Below are 11,363 nucleotides of genomic sequence, written 5' to 3' on the forward strand. Positions count from 1 at the left end.
TAACATAAATTTTTTAAAAGAAAGGATAACATATTGATTTAATTTATTATTTTATTACTGAATATTTTTTCTTTTCTAGTTGTTTGTCCTTCAAAGAGGTTTACAACTTCTTAAATAGCTCAAAAACTAACAAACCTAAAAATAAAGAAAACCCTAAACAAAATAGAAAAAATAAAATTATTAAGCATATTATTTAATTTTCTAATGAATAAAATTTAATTTTTTAAACTAAATAGAAAACAATTAACTAAGAAAATATTTAATTTTTTTAAAAAAAAAGCCCATGCATTAGTCTTCTCATGTTGGAAAGAACTCATCCTCGAGTTCAGACCTCAGTCGGAAACTTTCTCCACCACAAATATTCTTTTTTATATGGATTACTCTATTTTGAGTGTCTAACATCTTTTTCTAAGCCACTCATCATGGGTCTCTAACACAACACCCTTGCATATCTCTTGTCATGGCTCTCTAACACTACACCTTTATTCGAGTTACTCTATCATGAATTCCATCAATAGGATTTCAAATAACAGCAACTGATATAGAAAAAAACAACACATTGTTTCCAATACATCTCATTATATAGGGAGAAACTTGTTATCCCCTCCTACATGAGCACATCTTGTTCTACGATATTTTTTAGCCATGATTATTCAACAACACATAGTAATTAATCACTAAGAATCATTGAACTCTGATACACATCCTCTATGATCCCCAACCAAAACCACAAAAAACTGTTGGGCGTTGATACTAATGGACACAGCTGGCAATAAAAGATAATGAAGTTTGTTACAAGTCAAAACCTTTAAAAACTAAGAATATTATAACTATAGAGAGACTCAAAATACCTATTTTATTCATTCATATCATTCCTTCCCAAAAAGTTATCACAATAAATAAATACAAAAGTAGAAAACCCTAATGATATTGAAATGAAAAAATAAAATAGAAAAATTATTTCTTCAAATAAAAAATAACTAGAAAAGCAGGAAATTAAAATAGAAAAAAAATAAAATTAACTAAGAAAAATATTTATTTATTTATTAAATTCAACCTATGATCATCTAATTGAAAAAGGATTCAACAATATTTTAATTTGATAAATTATATCTTGCAAGTCGATTGACTCTTTGTCAATCTGTTTGATCATCCCTTCTTTTATATCTTAAGCAATCAACAAAGACCATGAGACTACTTATGAGAGGCTATTGATCATGTAAATGAATTTTGGTTTGGGGAAGATAAAGTTGATAAGTGTCAGGTGAATTTAGTGAGTTGAAAGCAAACTTGTTAACTAAAATTTATTGATAGAGCATGTATTAAAAAAAAATTAAACGTTGTGAATAAGACTCAAAGGTCTTATCGATGATATAGACAAGCTTTGAGTTCATGTCTTATGAAAATAACTATGGCTTTTTTTATGCTATCATTTTAAAGGGTAGCATAAAGGTTAATCCATCCCTCAATATAATGCTTTTTAGTGGTTTACTAGTTGATGATACGCGTTGCGCTGCAAGCTAGTCAAAAAAATTTAAGCATATAAAAAAGATGTTTAGGAAGATGACAATGTTTATAAAGAAGCAAGAAAACCATGATAGTGGACCCAGTAAAATCAGATTGTCTGATAATTTGATTTAAACTACAGACAATGATGGTAGACGAACCATAAAAAAAACATTTGGCAACAATCAATCAAAACAAATGAACTATAGATATTATACCCAAAAGTAAAGGGGAAAAACGATTATTGGCAAACTATTGTGACTCCATTGTGGACATCATCCATTATAAAAAAAGCTTACTAAGACAATCCAAACCCAACCGTAAAATTCTGGACGATGACATAAAAAGAAGTTCACATGAAAAGTTAAGAAATAATTCATGTGAATGTAAGCTATATATGCTGTAAATAATGAATTTTAAAATATTATTTCAAAAGGTTTTTTTATCCCACATTGAAAAGATATTATCTTCTCATTTTAAGTTGAAGTATTTAAATAAAAAAAATTATTTCACATTGAAAAAACACAACTTTCTTCTTATGAACATAAAGTATATATACTAATGGATTTTCAATCCCACAATAAAAAAATAAAACATTCTTCTAGTGTTTATATAGTGAATTTTGATATAGGCTAGTAACCAACTAAGTTTTGTGAATTGTTTTTTTTTTTGTTTGTTAAGGGAAAAAAAATTTGTTTTTGGGGAACACGCGCACAAGCGAATACCTTCCACCTCTAACACAATATGTTAGGCTAGTTATTTGTAGATTAATTTATTATTTTCTTAAAAAAAATTCAGGTCTTTGACCAGTTATGTTGGGTCACCCAGGTTTCTCTGAGCTAACTACATGCTTGAGTTTGGCCTTCTTCAAACCCAGTCAAGGCCTTAGGTTGCCTGGATCCAGGGGCGAAACCAGAGGGAGGCGGGCAGGGCCCCGGGCCCCGGGCCCCTGCACAATATTTTATTTTTTTGTATTTTTAGTGTTTAAATATAAGATAATATAATATATTTTTATTTTAAATAGATAAGTTTTCTAATAATAAATTATATCGGCCCTCCCTCTTATATAATTTCAGTTCCGCCCTTGCCTGGATCAACCTTTCAGGCCAGGTCGAGTATGATAATTATGCTTGAGATAACCCAATTAAATAAAAAAAATGATAAAACCAAGTTCATATAAAGCATGAAAAAAATAAAAACAAAGCTCAACCTCCAATTAAATAAATATTAAATGATAAATAATAAAAAAAATTAACTTTAAAAAAATGCTAAAAAAACTAAAGCAATCCAAGACAAACCCCTCAAGAAGGTAGATTAATTTTCAAAGTTTGCAACTTGTAAAATCTTAGACACAAGCTTAAACAAGATTAAGTCCAAACCAACTAAATAGTGAAGAATTAAATTGGGTGAAAAAATACCGCTCTTGAAAATTTTTCAAAGAAAAAAAAACAATCAAAAGAATGAAAATAAAATCTATCAGAAAAAAAATTTACAGATGGTGGAATAAAAAAAGTAACTCTAAAAATTATCTTAAACTATAAAAAATAGTAATAAAAAAACAGGGATCAAATTCTACAAAGTAAAAAATTGAATGAGGATAAAATCATAAGAAAAATCTAACTCCATGAATTATTTCAAAAAAAATTATAAAAAATAAAATAGGGACTAAAAAAATAGAAGTTTGGGGGTTGACTTGAAAAATCGGATGGCAAGGCTCAAACATCGAGGAAGAGAGAGGAAAGAAAGAAGAAAAAAATGGTTGTTGATGACAAACTAGACCTTTAATTGGTGCACGCGCCACATATCCAGGGAGAAGATGCTGAGATGAAATTGAAGCCATCCTGAAATGACTTTTTTAATCGTTGAAATCAGCTGCATGTGTCGTTAAAAAACAATAGAGCGATTGACACCACCTGTCAACCTTTTTTTATTCCTTTTTAATTATTAAAATACTCAAATGACCCCACCTCGACCAATTAATCATAGAAAAACCCAGTAACAAAATGACACAAATATCATTTAACCTGAGAGTTAAATTATTTGACACCAAGATCTTTTTACTATGCAACAATATTAAAAATAACAAAAAAGCCCTTAATTTGTTGTTATTTTTCTTATTCTAAGGGTAAAAAATTTATTTCATTGTACATTTTTAATTAAAAATACAAAATTCACCTCGGGTAGAAGTTTAAAAATTGATTTCTTTTAAAGATGGTGTTGTAAATTTATTTTACAATCTAAACACAAAATCCTCGTCGTGCCCCAATTAATTTTAAAAAACTAAAATTATCTCAAGGCAAAGACTATTTTACACTTAAACAAATGACAAAGAGCTGTTTTTAAAGGCCAAAAAGTAGAAAACATTGTTCCCATCCATAATAAATTGTATCTAGAAGAATAATGTTTTCTCCTTTTCTTTTAGTTTAGTTTTTTTTTTTTAGTTTCTAGGATTTGATGGTCTTCGTACAATGATAAAAATATTTAATTTTTGGGATAATCAATGGTTAGAGAATATTAATAGTTGTCTTGTTAATCACTTGATTGTTTGTATTCCTATAAAGCAAGTGATTAAAATATCAATATGTTTGTTTGACTCGGTTTGTTTTCCAGTAGCTTACACATTAGCGGTGAATCACAGTGAACAATATTTTGGTTTTCAAAAGAATTGAGTTTTGTGCTTAGGGATCCACTAAAAAATTGACTTTTAAAACACAGTTCTCATGCAGCAGTTTCTACATGCTTTTTAATCGGGGTTCATAAATATTTTTGATATGTTTGTTCGAAGTTACCAGAAAGTCCATGTTGGTTTCCTTCTTATCGTTTGTAAGAAAGGCAAAAAATAACTTCCTTCTCCAAGCTCTGAACCTGGAGAGAAATATGGGATGAATTGAACATTAAAAAATAATTACATGGTTTTTTTAGTAATGTAATTAACAACATTAATTTAGACAACAATTTTATCCAAACACCTTACACATATTTTTTACTACACATAAACTTTAACCATAATTTTTGCTAAACGCATATTTAAATTCAACTAACCACAATTAAATATATTTTTTAAAAATTTATTTTTTTTAAACCACAACTATAAAAATTATCTCAAAAACAAACACACTCTTTATATTTCTTGTATTTGGAAATATAGCTTATTTGATAATATCTTACCAAATATCATTTTACTTGTAATTGCTCCCATATTTTCTCCTTGCCATCGCCATGTGTTGGAATGGATAATGTTATTTGGAGTGCCAATCGCTTATGGGCAAATTTCCCCAAAATATACTTATTTAATGTTAGACGATGTCTCAGTGGAGGAAGGACAAAATTTCGGAATATTATTTGGCATGGAAAGGACGAGAACACGTGAAGACCCAATTTGGCTTATGGTCCACCGAAGACTCGTGACTAATGGATTGAGATGGTGTGTTTTGTAATGTGTGGAGATTTTTTAAAAATTATTTCTTAATTAAAAATAATAATATTTTTTTAATTTTTTCATTTTTAACATGAGCTAATAGCAAAACTCATATAATAATTATTAGCCTCTATCGCAATGCTTTTCTATTTTATTGACTTAAAATTTTAATCTAATATAAAATAGAACCTCTAAAAACTTCTGATAAAATTTCAACATGATCAAATTGTTAAATTAAGAATTATGTTTGTTAACATAAAATTATACATTAAGAAACCCTAAGCCAAAAACCAAATTTCATTGTCCAACCCTTGTATGGATCATATCATTTCCCTTCTCTTTAAAAGAATTTATCATCGAATAACCAATATGAAGAATAGTAAGATTCAGAGCAGCATAACACCTATTAGTTAGGTGGTCCACATTACTTTGTGGATTAATTTTTTTGGCATAAAAAATATAAAAAAAACTAAGATCCAAGAGCATTGGGTCCGTCTGTAAAGTGAGATCGAAGAGCTTTGGATTTGGGTATGACTGCAATGCCAAACCCAGAAACCTTGGGTCCAGATGCCGGACCCAAAAGCCTTAGGTCAATCTGATCCATGTTTTTATAGTTTTTAATCTCTTAAAATAAAATTTATGATTTTTATTTGATAGTAATAATATTTTTTTTCAAATTTAATAATAATAATAATAAACTCATCTGATCCAAGTGGTGACCTCAGTGCCAGGTGTTTGGTAATCATGACATATTCCTCTTATGGGGCTTGATAGTCTTACCATGCCCCAGCAAAATCCGAACTGATTATTTTATCCCCAATCATTCTTTCAATGCGAAATGTATATCTTGGAAAAGACAATCTCACCCCTTACTGCATGCTTAGTAAGTTTCTTTGGCAAGGACAACTCAGTCATTACACTGCTTCAATCCACAGTAATCTGTGTCTAGGTAAACAATAAGAGAGACACTAAGTGCTTTTAGTATATTATATAATTTCATTAGCCTCTCGTTTAAGCCTTCGCTGCTCTTTTTTTTTTTTAATATTTGTTTTACCTCCAATAACAATTATGAATATAACAACTTTTCTCTCTCTTGTTTTGCATCCTTTTAATGCGTAGATTCTCTCTCTCATTTTGCATCCTTTCAATGATAATATAAAGCTTCTCAATCATCAATATTTTTTTTTGTTTATGTAAATAACATTGTAATTTCATTATGCTTCTTTACTGAGCTTATATAAGCTATTTTCGCCTTCGATCTTTAGAGCTTGGAACCTTAGTTCTTTTACCTTTTAGCATTAAAAACCCTTAAGAATTGTCTCTTTTGTAATTTAACATCTCTTTTACTTGCCTGTTCAAACAACTCATCAAATCTTATATTCATCCTTTAAAGTTGTTGTTTCATGGCTTGTACCATAAAAGCTTAGTTTTCCCTCTTTTTTGGTAGGGATGTATTACATTCAGAAGCCATCATCAAAATCTAAAGATCATATTAGTAGCAAGAAATTATATCATCACACACTTCCTCATGTATTTATAATCAGTAAGATATCATTCCATTCATGTTTCACTTAAATTTAACATTTCACAATAATACACTTGCCCTTTTGCATTTTACCTCTCATACTCACCTTTTCAATTCTTCAAGAAACTAATCTAAATAAAATAACAACTTTGGTAACGCACTTCAAATTAATATATAGACTTAGGAAGCAATAAAAAATAAAAATTATCAACACAAAACTACAAATACAAAAAAAGCAAACAATAAAACTAATTCACGTGAAATATGAACGATACAAAGAAACAAAAAAATTAAAAATAAAAAAAAGAAAAATAATAAAATAAGAATTAAGCAACCTAAACTAAGAAAAGACATTATTTGAACCAATTTTTGTGTAAAAAACCCGAAATAAAAAACAAAAGAATTTTTGACGCACACAATCTTGCATTTGAATTAAGTCAAATTATCATAATTACCAAAAAAATATTCAAAATAATCCCAAAATCAAGACTTGACACTACTATATCCCAAAACTAAAAAAATTTTATATTTATAATTTTTTTCCAGAGTTGCTGAATTTAAGATTTTCAAGAAACACAATTTGCGGCTAAACCTTATTTTCTCTTTTTATAATTTCTTTGATATTTCTTCTTCTTGTTTTTTAATTGTAGACAACTAGATCGCAAATAATCTTTCATTTTTAAAAAACTTTTATCATTACTAAATTCTAGATGGTGATTGTCGTAATCCATTTATTTATTTAATAAAAAAATAAAGTAAAATAATAATAAAAATGAAATGATGAAATATAAATTGAAATTTGGATCAAGACAATTGAAAGTTTGAGGATTAATAAGGATGAAATTATAAATTTGAGAGTCAATTTGATCGAAAATTGAAAGAATCGATGAGTTTGAGAACTTAATTAAACTTTTAATTAGTTTAATTAATGAAATCAAATGTTTAATTAAAGAAATATCAAAGTTTGGGGGAGATTTGGGTCAAAATTACAAGAAATTAAAGTCCAAGGACTGAAGTGAATAAGCGGTGATACTACAGGGGGGTTAATTGATTTTTCTAGGGGTAATTTTGAAATAATTAATTAAGGACTGAATTGATTAAATTTGAAACCAATGGCTGTTTTGTAAATTTCACTGAAATTCAGGGTTCTAATTGCAATTCATCCAGGAAAAAAAAAGATTTTCATTAATAAGGGCCCAATTGTTAAATGTCAGAATATTAGGGGGCAAATTGAAATGTGACCCTTTCCATCTTAAAACGGCACAGTTTCAAACCTATTGTTTATCCCCTTCCTCGCCTGGAATAGAGGAAGCCACCTGCAAGAGAGAAAATACTGGTCAACTAAGATTCTATCATCTCAATCCAGGCAGAATGTAGACCAAATGGTCTACCACAAGGGCAGAGCCATGAATTTTTCATGTCATGGGCTATTAAATAAATATATAAATATTTTTTAAGATTAATTATTAACTTATATACATGAAATTCTAAAGTTAACAGTATAGTTTAATTCAAATACATTATTTAAAACATTAAATTTTTTTGAAAGTACATAAAATTAAAGTGAAAATAAAAATAAACTCACTATTAAAATTACATTCTTCGATGTTTTGTGAAATATAATTCATCTATAATCGAATTTGAATCGATATTGTAATAACCTTTCAACCGGGATAAAATAACAATCTCATGTCAACTGGAAAACAAAGTAATTAAATTTTTCCCCCCTCTCTCAATTCCTCCTTCCTTCACTTGATTCTTTCTTAGATTATTGTTTTATAAGTTGGACTTTGTAAGTTTACAAAGTTATTCTTTCACTTTTCTTATTTTTTTCTTAGATTTTTTTATGTTTTTGCCTTACTTTTCTCTATTTCTCTCTAACCTTTTCTTTTCTTTCTTTTTCTATTCTGCTTCTACCTAGTCTGCAACATATAAAAGGAAGAAAGAGCTGATTTATTTTATTTTTTAAAAGCAAATAACCATTTTACTCTTAATGAGTCATTTTGCTTTTATTTGATGGTTTTTTTTGTTAGCACTACGAAATTTCGTTTATCTTATAATTTTAACCAGATTTTATTCAATATATTTTAAGATCCTTCATAAAATTTCAGCTCAATCTAATGGTCGGATTGAAAATTACGCCCAATAACGTATGTAAAACTGGTCAAATTGTGATTTTTCATCAAATTTTTGAATTTCTCAAAAAATTTTGAAATTGTAACCCAAGCTAAAACATCATATCAGAAAGCTTCATCCAAATTTTCAGAATTTTTTGATAACTTAATTGAGAATTACGAATTATTTTTTACATAAAACCAGTCAAAAAATATTGATAAAATCTTGACTTGGGCTACAGCCCACCCCAGCCCTTAACATACCTCTGCCCTTGGTCTACCACAATTCCCAAGTCAATCCTGTCTCCTTCAACTAGCGACACATCTCTGGTGTCCGGATTAAAACCCATCACCAACAGTCCGACCATGGCAAGACTTTTGGTGTCTTACTCCCAACAAAAAACTAACACTCCCCAGCCACACTTATCCTCCTCTCAGGAGTGAAGAGACGTGCGGAGGAATGACCAATTGTTTTGGTCTTATAAAGGCCAGAACAGGGGGATAGGAAAAAAAAGGAGGAAAAAAGATAGAGAGAACATGAGAGGGGGATGGAAAACACAGAGGAAACTAGAGACAGAACCCAAAAACAGAGAACCCATGGCGGAACAAAAATAAAGAGAGAGGGGGACTAGGTTGAACATAAGACGAAAAAACATAGAGAGAGTCAGGGGACGAGAAAAAAAAGAAAACAGAGAAAAACCCAGAGAACAGAGCCAAAAAAAAGAGCAACCAGAGAGAAAACAAATGAAAAGAGGAATAGAGAGAGCACCGTCCAACCAATACACCATCATCTTTGGCTTTGTGTCCAGCTACACTAAGTAAGCTTTTCGTTTCACCCTTTATCATTTTAATTACCTTGACCCTGTAGGAAGAGCGTGTGAACAATTCAAATACGCGTGTTGATAAATGATAATGGCCAGCCGGGTTTCTGGCTGGGTCGGCTGGATCCAGCTTAACCCATAAGACTTGGCTAGATTTACCAAAAAAAAAGAAAAAAACAGTTGAGATCAGGCTACGCCTTAGTCCTAGCCGACTCAATTTTCTTTGGGTTAAGGCAAAACATACCCTTATGCCATTTCCTTTTTATTCCACTTTTTTTTATATTTATATTGATATCTAGCCAAACAAATTTTGCTTAGATATTAGAAAATTCGGAAAAAATTCGGGGACCTTTTTGATTTATTTGTGGGTCCCTCACACTTTTGTTTTTATAACTTCACTGAGTATTTGAGTTGTAGACTTTTACTGTGAAATGCGAATCTGGTATGCAATACATATTTGTCCTTTTTTTTCTCTAAAAATAATAAAAAAATATATGTTTTTCTTTTAAATCTAAATTTTACTGATTTATTCACTTGCGTAAGAGTTAAAAATACCATATTTTTTTGGTTACATAATATTTACCAACGCTAGAATTGGAAATATTCGTAGTCAAATATTCACTGGTGCCAGAGTCAGGAATATTATAAACAGACAATTGAAAACAAAATAAAACAAACCCTTAGATATTTGAGACAAAATCAACAATGCATCCTACTTCATATAGGACTCTTAAGGGCTGATGATATCTTTCATTTCACGTAACTAGTCATGTACCATAGAATTTATGTTGACCAGTTAGGGTTGTTAGTGACCATAATACTAGGTGGTAACTTCTTAAACTATACATTTTTTCCTCTAAAGAACAAGATGCTAAATATTTGTTCTTTTCACTTGAATATTTTAAAGGTTATCGCGATATCAGGTGCGACAACAACAAAGATGAAATAACACAAAAACTAAAAGATAAAGGGATATAATCTAATTTAAGAGACTTACTCTTATACCAAATGATGTGAACCTCGTGACTATAAAGATCCAAAAACTGATAGTCAAATTGACCATTCCTATAAAAGCTAAATTCATGCTTGTTATTGAGCTTGACACAATTATACCCTGTATCAAGGCACCAAGACTATAAAAATTAAACCCCACCCAACGCCTATAAAAAGACACAATCAAGAAGTATAGAAGAAGGAGCTTGGTTTTACAAAATACATTTAATTTTTTATGGTTTGGTATAAATTGCACCTTGTCTCTCATGTAGTTGTAACTAAATAACACTTTACATCAATTTCCATTATTTTTTAAACAATAACTGAAAAGACCTTGAAGAAAAAAAATAACAAAAATTCCACTCCAACTCCCCCTACACTTTTACTATTAGCAACAACGAATATCACATTTCCATAACCAACGCACATTCTTTCAATTCCAGTCACTGTGGTAAAAAAATTATAGCCATTTCCCAAACCTTTTCCAGCCTTTTTCACCAATAAATTTTATCCATTCCCAAACCTTTTCCAGCCACTATCACAAACAATTTACATACATTTCCCTTGTCAAATTCTAGCCATTTCCCTTAATATTTTCAACCACAATCTAACATTTTATTTTAGTAATTTCTCTCAACATTTCCAACCATAACAATCAAATTAACAATTCATCAACATCATTTAGAACCAATAAATTCCAACCACTTCCCTCAATATTTTCAATGTATTCATCTAATATATCATATGAAACACTATAAACACATTTAAAATTGAACAAAAGCATCTCTTCTTAACATTTAACATATAAAAGCATGCATAATCATTTACCATTGACATGTAAATATCATAAGCATGCAAATGACAAGCATGCACACAATAAACATCCACAATAAGAATCCACAATCATTTAATCCTAAATAGTATAAAGTATTAACAAATTCTAAATTTCAGAATGCAACAATGTTCATTTATATTCCTCGCGGAAT

The sequence above is a fragment of the Populus nigra genome, chromosome 1, assembly GCF_951802175.1.
Source record: "Populus nigra chromosome 1, ddPopNigr1.1, whole genome shotgun sequence".
Lineage (NCBI taxonomy): Eukaryota > Viridiplantae > Streptophyta > Magnoliopsida > Malpighiales > Salicaceae > Populus > Populus nigra.